This window comes from Pongo abelii, chromosome 10 (genome assembly GCF_028885655.2).
Source record: "Pongo abelii isolate AG06213 chromosome 10, NHGRI_mPonAbe1-v2.0_pri, whole genome shotgun sequence".
Classification (NCBI taxonomy): domain Eukaryota; kingdom Metazoa; phylum Chordata; class Mammalia; order Primates; family Hominidae; genus Pongo; species Pongo abelii.
This window is the reverse complement of record NC_071995.2, coordinates 75,308,975-75,327,118: the sequence shown is the minus strand read 5'-3', so window position 1 is coordinate 75,327,118 and position 18,144 is coordinate 75,308,975. Positions and strand designations below refer to the sequence as shown.

The 18,144-nt window shown below is 36.7% G+C and overlaps 1 long non-coding RNA gene and 1 other non-coding gene across 3 annotated transcripts in view; one reads left to right on the top strand and one right to left on the bottom strand.

The window, feature by feature from the left end:
* Window positions 1-9,177: 9,177 nt before the first annotated feature.
* Window positions 9,178-18,144, bottom strand: part of LOC129049171 (uncharacterized) — a 52,286-nt gene continuing 43,319 nt past the window's right edge. The window contains exons 3-4 of one of the 2 annotated variants that reach the window (XR_008512006.2): window positions 9,641-9,879; window positions 9,178-9,520 (exon numbers count right to left, since the gene is read on the bottom strand). This is a non-coding gene — a long non-coding RNA (uncharacterized LOC129049171). The remainder of the gene's footprint in view (window positions 9,521-9,640; window positions 9,880-18,144) is intronic. The other variant, XR_008512005.2, reaches the window with a different exon arrangement.
* LOC112136003 (small nucleolar RNA U13) lies at window positions 9,787-9,886 on the top strand. Its single transcript, XR_002917216.1, has one exon. It is a non-coding gene; the product is annotated as a small nucleolar RNA U13 (small nucleolar RNA).

Sequence of the window (18,144 nt, the reverse complement as noted above, 5' to 3'; positions counted from 1 at the left end):
TAAATAGTATGATTTTGTTGTCTAATTACTTGTAGAGCACACACCTATGTTTCTGGGGGTAAATTCATATTCACAATGGTCCTTTCATACAGCAAATTTTTTCAGTTTATAGACATTCTCATAAGAAATATACCTATTGTGTTGAAAAGTAGCACTTCCTCCATCCACATGACTAAATGTCACCCAGAAAACCTGAAATTAAAAAAGAAATCTCTTAGAGATCACCTTTAGAGTCCCATTTAATTCAAGAACCCACTCTCTGAGAGTACTCAGCTATCTTCTATTTGAACCATTCCTGTGATTTTAAAAAAAAAAAAAAAAACTTTTGTCGGGCTTCCATTTCTGGGATCTGGAGTAACTACAAGCTCAGATCTTGTTTATGTTTAATTAATTAGTTAATTAATTATGGCTGTTCACTAGAATGCTAGTGTGGGTATCATGAACAATAGGTTATGATTAATCCAATTCTCTTCACCTCTTCACTAATCCAAAATAAAATGCAAGAATAAAAGAAACACGATTTTTAAGGCAGCCTTTTTTCATACCAGGATAGACCTAGTCATCAGAACAACTTTCTCATCCAAACTAGTGACACTAACTCTCTTGTTAGGCTAAACAGAGTAAGTCTGCAGTTCATACATCCTAAGCCACACTAGCCTGTCTCCAAACCAGTTTTTCTTTGACTCTAGCTGCATCCCACAGCAAATCTAAAATCCTCAGATTCCTCCTGGATTCCCCAGACAGACATCAAACAGACTCCATGGACCAGTCCTCTTTGCCACTTTGTGGCACATGGCATTTTCTTCCTTTCATGCTTCAATTGACTATAATTACATCCCTTAATACTGCCCAAAAGCAGCAGCCCTGTTTAGGGTCCACAATAACAGTGACATCACTGCTTAGATGCAACAGAGCCAAGGTTACCTCAGCAATTGCCGACTGGTGTCAGTGCCAGGTCGTTCATATGTGACAGCCAACACTGTGGTGTCTGTTCTGAGGGTCTTACACTCGCCTCTATCAAAGCTCTCAGCACCTCCTCGCCTCATGTAGAAGCCTCTTACACCAAAGATGTTGACAGTATAACTCGAGTAGTTTTCTAGTCTTTCTCTAGTAGTTCATGCTTATGGTTTCCATCCCTAAGAGATTGAGTATGAAGATTATAAACCTGCAGAGGTTGAGTCACAGAACAATCCATACAGAATCTCAGCTAATTCATTAAATTATGGGCCTTACAAGTCGTCTTGTTAAGCCTCCCGTATAATTCTTTCCAGCCATATCCTGTTACCCTTAAGAAAATGTCACTAACTCAATTATCTTCTCTGGGGATGAATTTTTCCCCAAAGCACCCGAACTCCTCATGTGGGAGGCAGAGTTACAGATAAAGACTTAGCTTCTATTTTGTTTTCCCTGCTTAGTAGTAAATCATCAGAAATTTCTTGCAACCATGAGAAACCTATAAGATGTTCCCCCAACAAGGGAAGAGTAAGTAAGGCTTTGTGTGGTTTCTGATCTCTGTACTTTTTCTGATAAACAGCACAATTGTTAGAGAAGAGGAATGGGATGAGTTAGTGTCACTCAGCAGTGGCAAGGTTCTACCCAGGGAAGAAGATGGGAAGAAGCAGAAGGAGTGGTGCTCTTGATCTGAGAGGCAGCAGACAATGTGAGACCAGTTCTGGGATTCACCCAGGGCATGGGAAGTGTGCAGACATGAACAATGGGAAGGACTGCAACTGCCACAAATAAGATGATTCTGTAGTGACCCCCTGCTGAGGACAGCCCAGAGGACCCTCCCTGTACCCTGGTTTAGAAAAAGGGACTCAGCCTTCTGCTCTGCCACTCACATGAATTCTCTAGTCACCTCCTGCAGCACACCCCATCAATATCTCTCCTGGAGAATATGCTGCTTCCCATCAACACCTAACAGGGAGGGAGGGAGGTGTACATCAGAGCTGTAGCTCTACCTGTCAAAGGATGAGGAAGAAAGTCCAGGACTTTGGGGCCAAACTCAGGACATTTGTGTACCCCAAACCAAGGGCAGAGAGGAGTGAAAACCATGATTATACACTTACAAATGAACATTGAACAGTATCCTCCACTTCCCCCTCCATAAAGTCCTCCAGGCATCCTGAAAAATGCTGAATCCTATGATGCACACAACTTACTCTCAGTCTGGTATCCCTACCTCATATTCAATCCTTCTTCCATATGACAAGTTTTCAAATACTTGATAGCAGCTATCATGCCCCCTCTGTCTTCTGTCCTCTAGGCTAAGTTTCCCTTGATCCTTCAATTAGAAAATAAGTATGCCTGAATGAAGCCATTTGAACAAAATTCCCAGCAGCCTCATTGAAGCAGAGAACCCCATCTGCAATCATCAGTGTAAACATTAAATAAGGAAATCCCTTTGATACCGTTTACAAGACAGCCATCAACACAGTGGGCCCTGTTAAACAAAGTCACCAGCATTGGTATAATGAGAATTATGCAATGTAAAAAGCTATACCCAAATGAAAAAACTATGGTTTTATTTTGCAAGTAAACTGTTTTGCATTGTACCTTGGTATAGGGCTTATCATTCATGAGATTTGTAAGCTCTTTAAGGGCAAAGGTAGCATTTCATATCACTTCCCATTGAACATCCTGCCCAGACATGGGCACACAGTTTACACTTAGTAAGTACATCTTTAATAGTATGCTTGTTGATTGAATGTATGATTGGTCTTCCTTCCATCATCTTTTTTTTTTTTTTTTTTGAGACAGGGTCTCACTCTGTCACCCAAGCTACAGTACACTGGCACTAACATGGCTCACTGCAGCCTCAACCTTCTGGGCTCAAGCAATCCTCCTGCCTCAGCCTCCTGAGTAGCTAGGACTACAGGCATGTGCCACCACACCCAGTTAATTTTTTTTTTTTGTAGAGATGGAGTCTTGCCATGTTGTTCAGGCTGGTCTCAAACTCCTGGGCTCAAGTGAAACTACCAATTTGGCCTCCCAAAGTGCTGGGATTATGAGTAGGAGCCACTGCATCTGGCATTCTATCATCTTTAAGCCAGAATATAGAGGTATCTACCAAAGTCAGGACTGGGGTATACAGTTTGTGGTAGGAAACAAGCATACTGAGTGGCAGAACTTCAAGATGAGGAGTTTTATGTGGAACAACTCAATTCACATGCTTCTCTGCACAGCCCCTAATGAAGCTACACCCCTTATATAATTGACCCTGGAATTGCAGACCTGAAAATGTGAACTTTCATTCAAGAAAGTCTTAGAATTCCCATTTTCCAAAGGATCAATATGATCCACAGGGTAACATTTTTAGAGAAATCTGACATGGCCTCATTCAAGAGCAAATCGGAAGAAACAGTTCAAATAAGTTCAAATGTAGTCACCTATCATAAAATTGGTTTTACCAAGTGTATTTTTATTTACTCAAAAAATATTTATTTAATACCTTGTATGCCAATGTACTATCCTGAAACTCTGAATAAGATTATTCAACTGTTGCTAATTATTATTACTAATGATAATTATTTAACTATTACTGCAATAATTCTGCATAAGAAAAAACTTCGAAATCTCAGTGACTTAAAACAGCAGATACTTCTTTTTCCTGCTCACAGGTCTGCAGATTTCCAAGACTTCAGCTGGAGTGCAATTGGGCCTGAGTCCAGGTTGTGTTGGGTTCTGGTGTGCACCAAATGTTTTCATTCAAAGACCAGAAGCTACCTATCACACAATCTTCACACAGAGGACCACAAGACCGGCAAGTGGAAATACACCATGTCTCTCACGGCACATTATGGAAACACTCACCTCCACCCACTTCACATTGGCCAGAGGAAGGCATATGGCCAAGCTCAACATCAGTACAACAAGGAAATATGATGTTCCTACTCCAGTGGGAGGAGCTGAAAAGTCACATGGCAGAAGACATGGATGTATAATTCTTACACAGGAGGAAGAGAAGTGTTTGGGAAAATAATATAATCTACTACAAAGACATGACTGTGCTCATGAGGCTTAAGTGAGGGGGCACAGAAAGTAAACAGATAATTATTAAGCTCGATGGAAATTCACTCAATAATTTTTAATGAAGTTAGATATACTGAATATATTTTAAAATCATATTCACTGGGTGGGCGTGGTGGCTCATGCCTGTAATCCCAGCACTTTGGGAGGCTGAGGCAGGCGATGAGTCCAGGAGTTTGAGACCAGCCTGGGCAACATGGCAAAACCTTGACTCTTCAAAAAATACAAAAATTAACAGGATGTTGTGGCACACGCATGTAGTCCCAGCCACTTGGGAGGCTGAGGTAGGAGGATCACATGAGCTAAGGAGGCAGAGGTTGCAGTGTGATCGCGTCACTGCACTCTAGCCTGGGTGACAGAGTGAAACCCTGTCTCAAAATAAAATAAATTAATAAAAATAAAATCATGTTGGTTGCTATTGGGAGAATAAGGGGCAAGAATATAAGCAGGGATACCAGTTAGGAAACTCTTAACAATTGTCTGAGCTAGAGATAATAGTGACCTGGACTATTGTGATGACTAAGGCGATCAAGAGAGATAAAGAGAGTTAAAGTATATTTTAGTAGACTTGGTCACTATCAGATGTTATAAGTGGGAAAGAGGCATATGTGTAGGATGCCACTTGAGGTTCTGACTTGCATAACAAAGACGATGATGCTGAAATGGGAAAACAGACCCATGGGGAAGAGTATCATTGTCTTTGTGATTAATTCCCTCAATTCATTCCTTTGACATGACCAATTGAAGCCAGTTGTCCTCAACAGGGCATGCTCCCTCCCTCTTGGAAGTTATTGCAAAATGCTGGGCAGGGGAGTTTTCAGTTGCTGAGAGGTATTACTGGTATTTTTCACTCAGTATGATACACATCCAGAGATGGATGGGACAGTCTCACATAAACAAAGATCGGAGTCATCCTACCTGAAACATTAATACATCCCTGTTGAGAATTACAGTTTTTAGTGACTGAGAGGTCACTACTGGTCTTCCTTCCATCATCTTTTTTTTTCACCAAAGTTATCAGTTTTTGGTGATCGAGAGGTATTACTGGTATTTTTCACTCACTATGATACACATCCTGAGATGTATGAAACAGTCACACAAAACAAAGATTGGAATCATCCTACCTGATGCACTAGTCCATCCCTGTTGAGAATTACTGGCCTGAGCCTTTTATGATAATCTCGTTCCACTCACTAATGTTTAGCTTAGGAATAGATTTGTGATTCCATCCTGACCACTAAGACTTGTGGCAAAATATTTCAAAGAGCTCCCATGAGAGGTTTCCTCACTCATAAGACAGAGACACAGAAGGAAAAGCCCCTTTCTTCCTCTGAACACAGTTTGGATATGATGTCCAGAAGGGCACACGCCTTTCAGCAGACACCTCATGAAAACGAGGGAGGCCAGTATGAGAGCAAAGCCAATGAGGATGAAAAAACAAAAGAGTAGGAAAAAATAGGACTTTGGCAACATCACTGATCTGCTGAATCAAACAACCTCTGTTCTCCCCCGTATCACCCCCAGTGAGGATGTTATGTAATAAGTGTCCTTATAGTTGAAGCCAGCTCAGGTTGAACTTTTCATTACTTGAGCAAGAAAGCATCCTAAATAATAGAGGAAGAAGACAGGTTTAGGAGACAAAACCTCTGAAGTCTCATTTTGTGAGAGAGCTGAATACGAGTCTAGACCTCTTGATTTATGGGTCTGAAACATAGAAACTAGAAAGGACCAACCCTTGGTATCCAGACTGGGTACTGAGTGTACACACATATTGTAGAGAGTACAGCGAGTTAGACCTTCACAGTTTATGCCTCTAAATACGGCATCCATAAAATCACTGAGCATTTAGCGAATCATTCTCTCCTTTTTCTAAAGTGTAGGCAACATGATTACTCATCTCAAAGTCGTGAAGCATTTTTGTCTTCTGGTTGTTTTGTGAATACTTGGGTTCTTCTGTCTAGCCAAATTATAATCTTTGGGAAGACATAAGTGAAATTATTTCTTCCATATCCACCACAGCATCAAATAAAACTGCAAGTCACCCAGAAACTACTCAACAACTATTCATTGAATGATAACTTTTTTAACTTTTATTTTAGGTTCAGGGGTATATGTGAGGGTTTGTTATATAGGTGAATTATGTGTCATGGGAGTATGGTGTACAGATTACTTCGTTAGCACATAATAAGCATAATGCTCAACAGGTAGTTTTTTAATCCTCTTCTTTCTCCCACCCTTCACCCTCAAGTAGGCCTTGGTGTCTGTTGTTCTCTTCTTTGTGTCCATGTGTTCTCATTGTTTAGGTCCCACTTAAAAGTGAGAACACGCAGTATTTGGCTTTCTGTTCCTGCATGAGTTCACTTAGAATAATAGCCTCCAGCTCCATCCACATTACTGTGAAAGACATAATCTTGTTTTTTTATGGCTGCATTATACCATGGGGTATACATAGCACATTTTCTTTATCCGGTCTACCATTAATGGGCATTTAGGTTGATTCTATATGTTTGCTATTGTGAACAGGACTGTGATGAACATATGTGTGCATGTGTTTTTATGGTAGGATAATTTATATTTCCTTGGGTATATACCCAATAGTGGGATCTCTGAGTCAAATGGTAATTGTTTTAAGTCATTTGAGAAATGGCCAAACTGCTTTCCACAATGGCTGAACTAACTTACATTCCCACCAGCAGTGTATAAGTGTTCCCTTTTCTCTGCAACTTCACCAGCATCTGTTAATTTTGGACTTGTTATTAATAGCTATTCTGACTGGTGTGAGATGGTATCTCATTGTGGTTTTGATTTGCATTTCTCCAATGATTGGTGATGCTGAACCTTTTTTCCTATGCTTTTTGGCCACACATGTGTCTTCTTTCAAAAAGCGTTCACATCTTTTGCCCACTTTTTACTGGGGTTGTTTGCTTTTTGCTTGTTAAGTTGTTTAAGTTCCTTGTAAGTGCTAGATATTAGACCTTTGTCAGATGCATAGTTTGCAAATATTTTCTCCCATTCTGTAGGTTTTCTGTTTACTCTGTTGATAGTTTATTTTGCTGTGCAGAAGCTCTTTAGTTTAATTAGTCCCATTTGTCGATTTTTTTTTGTTGCAATTGCATTGGGTGTCATCATGAAATCTTTGCCAGGGCCTATGTCAAGAATGGTATTCCCTACCTTACATTTCAGGGTTTTTATAGTTTTAGGTTTCATTTTTAAGTCTTTAATCCATCTTGAATTGATTTTTGTGTATGGTGTAGGAAAGGGGTCCAGTTTCAATCTTCTGCATATTGCTAACCGTTTATCCCAGTACCATTTATTGAATAGGGAGTCATTTCCCCATTGCTTGTTATTGCTGATTTTGTTGAAGATCAGATGATTGTAGGTGTGTGGCGTTATTCCTTGGGTCTCTATTCTGTTCCATTGATGTATGTGTCTGTTTTTGTAGCCATCCCATGCTATGTTGGTTACTGTAGTTATAATTTTGTAAAACTCTTATTTTATGTTTATAGTTATTAAAGAAGAATTTTATGGACTATGTCACATGTTTTCACCCAAAAGTTACAAGCTTGAGACCCACAGACATATTGTATGACTTAATGTTTCAAAATTTTTGAATTATGTACTTGCCAATATTTTAAAATTGGAAAATTTTACATTAACATCTAGATTTATGCCTTCCCTTGAAGACTGGTAGTACTGGTCCCATTTTGCTTCCTACCAGCAACAAGCTGGACCCCAGAAGAGGGCAGTGCCCTACATCCCCCAGCCTCCAACGGCCAGCCCATTTACATTTGAGTGGGTGCCCCTTCATCTCTCTGGGATCAGGGTTTACTTCTATACAATCAGTGGGTTGAACTAAGTAACCTTGTTCTAACACCATATGATCCTAAAAGCCTGTCTTTCACAATTATACCACCAATTAGTGAATTTTCAGATTGTTCTTCCCATGTTGTCCACTCCTCTTCAGTATTTAGCCATTATACTGGCTGTCCCTACTTTTAGCCTAAATGTACTGCCTGGTAAAAATAAATTAGTCAAAGTTGCCCTATGGTTTGATTAAAGATAAATCTACAGTATACTTTTGGTTTTTAATTAAGTTTACAGTTTACTCTGCTTACCACAAGGGAGCATCTTCCATCAGTAAGAGGAAGACCTAACAAAACAGGTAAAAACCAAAGCAAGGATGTCCTTCAGGTAAAATGACCCACCCAGCAAGAAGAAGAGCAGTGGCTCATCTCTTCTTTTATTATTATTTTTAAATTTTTATTTTAGGTTTGATCTCTTTAATAAAGAAGAAAAAGGAATAGCTTTAAATGTTTCACCTGTTTGGTGATCTATTTACAAATTTTACATTTTAAGATATTAAAGAATAATAATAGATAACTCTAAGTGGATATCATGAACTTTATGATGTCCTATTTTCTTTTTTGATAAAAGAGTAGTACCTATTTTCAACCCCACTGAGATGCTATGAGAACATTTTTTCAGCTTCTGTGCTATCCTGCTGTTCTATTCACTCTGCTGCAGTAACCAACAGACCTCCCTCATTGAAGCCATTTTTCAAACACACAAAGAAGCTAGATGTCAGCTTATTTTACCTTCATATCTAAAGTTTACCAAAATAGAAAATCATGATCAATACCTGTGTTAAGAAACAAATGTAAATTTTTGAACTGCATACATAGGGTTATCCTCTTCTAAACTCTAGAAACCCTGAATCTAAATCCCTCTTCTGCAAAGCCCTATATTTAAAGGCTTTGTATTGACACCTAGTAGATGATATTAATGTATAAAAACAGGATTTGGTGTTTCTAACTGAACAGAAAATAAGAAGCCAGCTCTCCCGAGAACAATGAATTGGACAAATACCCATTATGTCATTCAACCAGGGCAAGAAATGTAGTAAAGGAGAAATGTAAATCAGTTGCTCAGACAGTCATAGTCACACCATGACTGTTATGCTTAGCCTATAATAAGGATGAAAAATGAGATCACCATTCCATTTGTCTTCAAAAATTTTTTCTTCTCCCTTGAACATATAATATTCTGATGACTTTACTGCACAAAAAAAAACAATGCATGCTTTTTTATCCTCACTCAATAATGTGCTCAGAGAGGGTGTGCAATTAGAGACAGACAGGCAGCAATAAGTAGTAATAAGGGGAGTGAGCTTTTATTCATTCAAGATGTTAAAGAAAAGATTGACTAGGTTTTAAGACTATGTTGACTTGGAAATTTTTTTTCAATGATGCAGGAATCTATTTAAAGTAGTGGAGTACATCTGAGAATTTTCTATTGTAACTGTACCAAGAAGTGATTGCACAAAACAAATTCCACTTTTGTATATAAGAAGAGATATCTTTTACTGAGATATCTTGAGAAGATGCTTTATGTTCTGCATGTCTAAGCAGTGCAGGTATTAGGTGGCGTGATTCATGAGTACAACATTATCTTGAATAAAGCTTCACTGTTCTGTATTCCACTTATGCCTTCCCTAGAAGAGACAATAGAATGCCCAATAAAGCTTGAATCAATAGAGTAAAGCAAATTAGCACTGGCAAAATGCCTGCTTGTCATTGTTTCAGAAGTAGATTTAAAGCTTTAGGATACTTACTGTGTCTACATTTTGATAAACTCCATTCACAATCATATATTTTACTAGTTTGGGCCAGCTCCAGTGTTATCTTTAAGCTTCAAGAATAGAATTTGAATTGCACTATTCAACATAAGAAATAAGTATATAAGAACATCAGTATCTAGATCCTTTTGTGGTTCATAAGCTTGATGATTGGGTTTCCACATTTTTGTGAGATGGGCCTCCCTCAAACCTTGTTATGATGTCAGCACATTACCCTTGATGTGTGAAAAGAAAAAAGAATGTAAGTATCTACTCTGAGTATAAATAAAGTATATTTTGTTATACATCACTGGCATAATATAGGATATAAGAATAGAGTCTATAACTTTACTCAGGAACAAAATTTTATATATCATATATAAAAGGTATACAAATTAAAACTATCCTATGAATTCTTTGGTTTAAAAATTTCTAAATGTAAAAGTGAATGATTTAATAATATCAAATATAGATAAGAGATAATAATTTAAAAGTTCTTAGAGAGCGGGTTCAAAACTAAAGTTATATAATTATAAAAAGAAGCTAGAGAATGAGTTCACAGTCTTCAGTTCTTTGATTGGATTTAAAACATATAAGTCAAATACTTAGCTTTCAATCTTATTTTAAACACAAAATATGGGGAAATATTTAAACTTACAAAATTTCCTGTACTGGCTATGTAATACTTTTATCTCTTCACATTTTCAAGTATTCATTGAAAATGAATCCTTATTATATGCTAGAACCTGATAGAAGTTTTAAAAATGCTAATTAAATAACAATTTCCATTATCTCTCTCTATATATTTTTATATATTATACACATATATATATACAAACACACATGCTTATATGCCTGTCTATTCATCAAAATATAAACCATATATTGATCTAATTAGCCAGCTGGGGAAGTAAGCATGATAATAGTGTCTGGCTTTGCACTTTCCCTACCTAGGAGAAAAAGCTTTGGAGCTGCATTCTCCCAGGGGGAGACGCTGTCGCTTATGCCTTTCTGGGAGGGATTAAGAAAGCCAGAGCAGCTGGGACCCATTTTCAAATAAAAAACCAGCATGACAGGCTTTATATGAATGACTAAAACTCTAAGTTCAGATAAGCTGGAAGAGCCTAAGAAGGGGATGCCTTAGTCTTGGTGTTAAACCAAAGAAAATTGATTAGATCACAAAATGGGTAGGTTTGACTTCTGATTCTGTAAGCCTAGGAAAATAAAAAACAAAAATCTGCATCATTATTTATCAGTCCTCTTGCATATCATAGTCAGAAGATGATAAGGGTTAAAGGTTATATAAGAAATGCCACAAGCTGAAATAATCAAGACTGTGGTTTGTATTAAAATTTTTTACTTTCCAAAATTTTAGGCAATTTTGATAAATTCCATTCTTGACATTTAAAAGATCCATAGCTTTTTTTCCTAAGACAAGACAGTATTTGCCACTTTCTGCTCCTTTATCACCTCTTAATAGAAATGCCCTTTCATTACGTAAGCATAAAAGGGCATTTCTTGAGCATCTTTATACACAAGCAGAATTTATTGTCAACTTAGAAGAGGCTCTAACATTTATTCTTAGATATCAAAGTACGTTGGCCCATTGTTTAAATCTGAATTTCAGTCAGATGAGATTGTTAGAGTCCTAGGAGCTTAGAGTGGAGTCAAATTAAAATGAAAATTTTAAAAAATTCTATTCTACTTTCCATATCCCTTTAAAGAATATCAAATTATTGTAGTGACAATTATTAAGTTTCTACACATGTGCAAACATAGCACCTATAAAATAGCACTTTGGTGTTTATGAAGTGTCAATTTCTAAGACAAATATAGAAACCCAGCAATTACCACAAGTACTCTTCACCATTTCATTGCAGAAGTGTACAGAATTAGTGAAAATAAAGGAAAACAGTATACTGCTTAATAATTGACAACCAGAAATGTTTACTTGTTAATGCTTTGCTGATTCTAGCCAAATGCAGAGTATTACTCAGCTGGGCTCCAGATTCACATGGCAGGAATACCACAGAGCCACAGGAATCATTTAACTGCCACAACTTCAGGTTCTGAATAAAAGTCATTTCTAAATCCTACATTTTTACTTTACTTAAAAAACGCATTATTCCCATGTTGTTCTTTGATGATAATAACATGGAATTTTCTCATATTCTCTAAATTTTTCTTCACCTAGAAAACCAAAGAAGCTTTCTCATTTGTAGAAGGAAGTGGGAATTACGGTGTTGGAGGTTCTAGAAAGCCCACTGTCTTATTCTTTTCCCTACGAATTCCAATGAGTTGAAAAATCAACAAAGGAAACCAGATAGGGATCAAAATAAACCATCAAATGTATTTAGCCCTCTCTGGTATTAGCTGTATTTAAGCAGTAGTAAAGCTCCCCAGTACTAGACCTTGGGGCCTATCTTGGGAAAATCTGAATCTGCAAAGATCTCTTACTCAACCAACTGTGTGGAGCATCATGGACTGTATAACAGCCCCTGTGAAATGCCAGAGAGAGACTGCGTGGTACCTCTACCTATTGTTAAATCATGAGCCAGTGAATAATTTCCTGACCCTATCTCACCATTAAATTATGTCATTCTCCCTCATGTAGAGGGAGTTCAGTGAAGGGTACAGAAAAAATCAAAATGTTTTCCCCCAAATACTGCCCTCCTTTCAGAGTTTAAGACACAATCCCACTCAAGAAAAAAATCAAAGAAAAGTCGACTAACATTTCCCTGAGAAACAAATTTTGTCAAAATTTATTTTGTGTTTATATTACTCTTATGTTCTGTTCTTAAAAAAATTAAAATTCTATTGTTTTGTCACAGTACTTTCCAAATTAATAGGTTATACAAAATCACTTGGCCAGTTTCTCTCATTCCCAATGAAAGCCACTAATAGTTACGATGATAGAATTAGCCATCTATTCTATTGACTTGATGAAAAGTCAACATAGGATGCGCAAATTTTATCAAGTGTATCACCACACATGGGCAACTGAATATTTGTCTAATGAGAATTTTTGTTTGTTTAAGGAACTGAAATGATCCTGAGAAATACTGGCCCATGTAATAATACTAAGGAAGCTGTCTTATAAGGTTACTTTACGCATGTATTCACCCAACCCATACCAGGGAGTGTTAAAAGTACTAGGGCAACAGGCAAGGCCCTGTTCTCATAGACTTTTATTCTGGAAGACAGTTACAGTCAATGAGTAAAAGAAATACAAAAGCAAGATCATTTTATATAGTGACAAATAGACACTAAAACTACTCCATGTGATAGTTACTTCAAATCACCAATTGAAGACTGCAGAAGGGAGGACTTTGGGTTAAGTGGTCAAGAAAATCCTTAAGAGAAACCGTTGAAGCTGAGACCTTAGTAAGTGAATTCCGTATCATTTCAGGATACAAAATTAACCTACAAAAATCAGTACCATTCCTACACACCAGTAATGATCAAGTTGAGAACCAAATCAAGATATAGTTAACCAAGAAGGCAAAAGAGCTCTACATGGAAAACTACAAAACACTGATGAAAGAAATTGTAGATGACACGAACAAATGAAAAACATCACAGGCACATGCTCATGGATCAGAAGGATCAATATCATTAAAATGACCCTAATACCCAAAGCAATCTATAGATTCAATGCAATCCTTATGAAAACACCAATATCATTTTTCACAGAATTAGAAAAAAAAATTCTTAAATTCATATGGAACAAAAAAAGAGCCCCAATAGCCAAAGCAATCCTACATGAAAAGAACAAAGCTGCAGATGTCACATTACTTGACCTCAAATTATACTATAAGGCTATAACAAGCTTGTTCAACCCATGGCCCACAGGCTGCATGCAGCCCAGGATGGCTTTGAATGCAGCCCAAAACAAATTCGTAAACTTTCTTAAAACATTATGAGATTTTTTTGTGTGATTTTTTGTTAGCTCATCAATTATCATTAGTGTATTTTATGTGTGGCCCAAGACAATTCTTATTCTTCCAATGTGGTCCAGGGAAGACAAAAGATTGGACATCTCTGGATAGTAACCAAAACAGCATGGTACTGGAATAAAATAGACACATAGAATAAAGAACCCAGAAACAAAGTCACACATTTAAAGTCCACGGATATTTGAGAAAGTCAACAAAAACATACACTGGGGAAAGGATACCCTTTTCAATAAATGGTGCTGGGAAAATTGGATTGCCATATGCAGAAGAATGAAATGGGACCCCTGTCTCCCACCATATACAAAAATCAACTCAAAATGGGTTGAAGACTTAAAAGTAAGACCTAAAGCTATAAAAAATACTATGAAATCCTAGGGGAAATTCTTGTGGACACTGGTCTAGACAAAGAATTCATGACTAAAACCTCAAAAGCAAAAGCAACAAAAACAAAAATAGACAAATGGGACTTTATTAAACTAAAATGCTCTGCATAGCAAAAGAAATAACCAACAGTGAACAGACAACCTGCAGAATGGGAAAGTACACATCCAACAGGGGACTGATATCCAGAATTTACAAGGAGTTCAACAACTCAACAACAACAAAAAACAAATAGCCCCATTAAAAAGTGAGGAAAGGACATGAATAGATATTTTTCAAAAGAAGATATACAAATGGCCAAGAAGCATATTTTTAAAATGCTCAATATTATTAATCATCAGAGAAATACAAATTAAAACTACAATGAGATATCATCTTACCCTAGCCAGAATGGCTATTATTTAAATTCAAAACACAACAGATCTTGGTGAATGGGCACGGAAAAAAGGATGCTTATGCACTTTTAGTGTGAATGTAAATTAGTATAGCCCCCATGAAAAACGGTATATAGCGTTCTCAAATAACCAAAAATAGAACTATCATTCGATCCAGCAATCCCACTACTGATATCTACTCAAAGGAAAAGAAAAAAAAATGCTATCATAAAGATACCTGCATTCATATGTTTGTCACAGCACTATTCACAATAGCAAAGATACGTAATCAATCTAAGTGTCTATCAATGAATGATTGGATTTTTTAAATTATATATTTTATATATGTGGGTGTGTGCATATATATAATATATAATGGATATATATATTATATATATAATGAAATACTATTCAGCCATTTAAAAATGAAATCATGTCTTTTGCAACAACATGAAAGGAACTAGAGACCATTATTTTAAGTGAAACAACTCAGGAACAGAAAATGAAATACCACATGTAGTCACTTATAAGTGAGAGCTAAGTCATGTGTATACATGGACAAAAAGTGTGGAATAAACAGACATTGCAGATTTGGAAGAATAAAAGGGTGGGAGGGAGGTGAGACCTGAGAAATTACTTAATAGGTACAATTTATACTTTTTGAGTGATAGACCCTATCTCACCATTAAATTATGCTATTGATGTTACACTAAAAGCCCAGACTTTATCACTATGCAATATATCCATGGAACAAAATTGCATTTGTACCCCTTAGATTTATAGGAATAAAAAAAGAACAGAACAAAAGAATTTAAAAAAGAATAAGGAGCCAGCCAAGCCTGAAAGGGAAAGCATTAAGTCATAAGACTATGCAAAAGCCTTGAGATCAGAAACTACAGTTTCAGTTTTCATGGAATCTAGCTTGTCTTAGTCCAAGAAAATCACTCTATAGGATGTTACCATACAACTAAACAGCTTACTTCTTTGTAAATAACACATGGTAAACCAGTGGGAAATGGCATACAACTAATGATGGATCCTGCGGTATTGATCCATGATGAGGGATGAATGAATGAACATATACCCAGTGCCTACTAAATGCCTTGCACTGATAGAGGTTCTTTATATTCTACTCACTTTGAACAAATGCATCCATTATTTATTTAACAAATTTGTATTGAGCTCCTCTACGTACCTGGTATGGTACTTGGCATTAAATTCAATTATGACTCCATTCAGTACTTCTTGCAGGGTGCGTATGCTCAATTAAGGGTGCACATGCTCAATTAAGACAAACATGCTATTGTGATATAGCTTGATCAGTGTCATCAAATGAGTGAAACTCAGGTGCCGTAGGTGCACGTAGAGTTGCTACTTGGGAAAAGGGGTCAAGAAAAGCTTCCTAGATGAAGTGACACTTAAATGAGGCTTTATAGGTGTGTAGGAAATAGTCAGGCCACATTACCTAGAGAGGAAAGAGTTTCAGGGAATTACAAGTTCTTCTCCATGACTGAAACTACAGAAGTTGAGGAAACTCTCAAGAGATTAAGTCTGCAGGATCATCAGTGGCAGATCAGACACAGCCTTTATGGTGAGTTAAAGAATTTGGACTTTATATGGAGGTAAGGGGAAAACCACTTTAAGCATGGAATGACATAACAGTTTTGTGGGTTTAAAAAAAAATCTCTGTAACTTCAATGTAGAGATTCCAAAGTGGGGAGGAGAAAAGCAGGTTGAAAACAAAGTGAACGTAATCTATTCAAATAGTCTTCTGTGAAAACTTGAAAGCCACCATTGAGCTAGATTTCTGCCCAAATCACACAGTGCATTGCTTTAAGTGAGCTTAAACCTTACTCATAAACTTCACTCACATTTTTAATACTCACATGAATTTAATCACATAAAGTTATATTGTATAACTTACTTCATGTATTTTGAAATACAAGTTTTTCACTGAGCCAGCATTGCGTATATTGCTTAGCTCAGGAAAATACGTCAATCCTTATGCCCCTCAAAACTGCCATTAACACGCATGGCATCAGATTTTTTCTAGGTGATGTAAAATTAAATCATGATTCTTTGCAATGTATTCTAATCAGCTATTCCATTAACTGTTTTCAAATGGTAATCAACTCGGCTCCAAATGAACAGTTACATATTCAGCTTGCTCCATGAATTCTATGAATGCATTTACCGTTACAAGTTATAATTATATTACTTTCAGAAGTCATTTACAGCAATTGAACAAACTACGAAAAATTCTAAGATTCTTATGTGACAGAGCAATTAAACAATATGAACTGCAAGGCTCTACTTTATATTATAAAATTTAGTTATGATGTTATATTTTCAGAGAAATGATTTTTTGGAGCAAATAAGTATTGTTCAGTTAAGGCTTTATAACTTTAAATCACAGACCACCAAGTAAAATTATTAGACAATATACTATGTTGTGTTACATATGAAATTAAATATATACCTAACAGAGAGGAATCCTCTCCTTTTTACTGGAGTAGTAGGAGGTAATCTCTGCATCAAAAAGATTGTCTGGGAAAAAGTAACTAATATCTCAGAGGACTTGCTATATGCCACTCCCTGTGCTAAGGACTTTACATATTTTGACCTCTGTCATCAATTTAATCCTGAATATGTGATAGAAGAACCTATATTACTCTAAGCAGAATTCTTTAATTTCTAGTAGTTAGCTCACTTACAAAACAGGCTACAGTGTTAAGTATTCATTGTATAACACACTACTCCCAAAATTTAGGAGCTTAAAATAACAACAAACATGTATTATCTCTCATGGTTCTGTGTGTTAACTAGACATTTTGGCTTCTGTGCTGATGACTGGGGCAACGAGCTAGCGGGAAGGTCTACAGTGCTGTCACTTACATAGTAGGCACTAGTGTTGGCTGCTGGTAGGGAGCTCAGTTGGGTGTGTTGGCCAGAGGACTTGGTTCTGCTCTATAGAGGGCACTGTATATTGTTAATTAAATTCTCACAGAACAGCAATTTGGTTCCAAGAAAGAGCACTGTAATAGTGAGTATTTCAACAGTATTAACCCAACACGCAAACACTTACTGTGGTAAGCAGAATAAAATAAAATAAAGGCCCCCCCGAAGACATCTATGCTCTAAAACTTCCAAACATGTGAATATGTTACCTTAAATAGCAAAAGGCACTTTGCAGTGTGATTAAGTTAAGGCGAGATGGGGAGAGTGTCTGGGATTATCCAGGTGGACCCAATAATGCAATCAAAAAAATATTTTATAAGAGGAGGTAGGAGTAAGACATTTGTCCACATTATGCTGCTGATTTTGAAAATGAAAGTGGAAGGGCCACAAGCCAAGGAATACAGGCATTCTCTAGAGGCTGAACAAGACAATGAAATTCTCCCCTACAGCCTCCAGAAAGAATGCAGCCCTGCTGACACCTTGATTTTAGCCCAATGACACTTCTGATCTACAGAACTATAAAATAATGCTTTTGTTTTGTTTTGGGCCAGTAAGTTTGTGTAATTTGTTAAAACAGAAATAGGAAACTAACACATTTGTCAAGTCTTGGTTTTTATCCCATTTGTTAATATTGTTAATATCCCATTTGTTAATATTGCATGGCTAAAGCCTAGAGTCATTGAACTGAATTCACGAAGCCATGGTTTATCATAATAGTCTAGAGCAAAGTAGTAATGCAATATAAGCATCATTTCCCTCAAAATATTTCCCATGTTTTAGTTTTCTACTGCTACTGTAACAAAATACCCAAATTTAGTGACTTAAAACAACA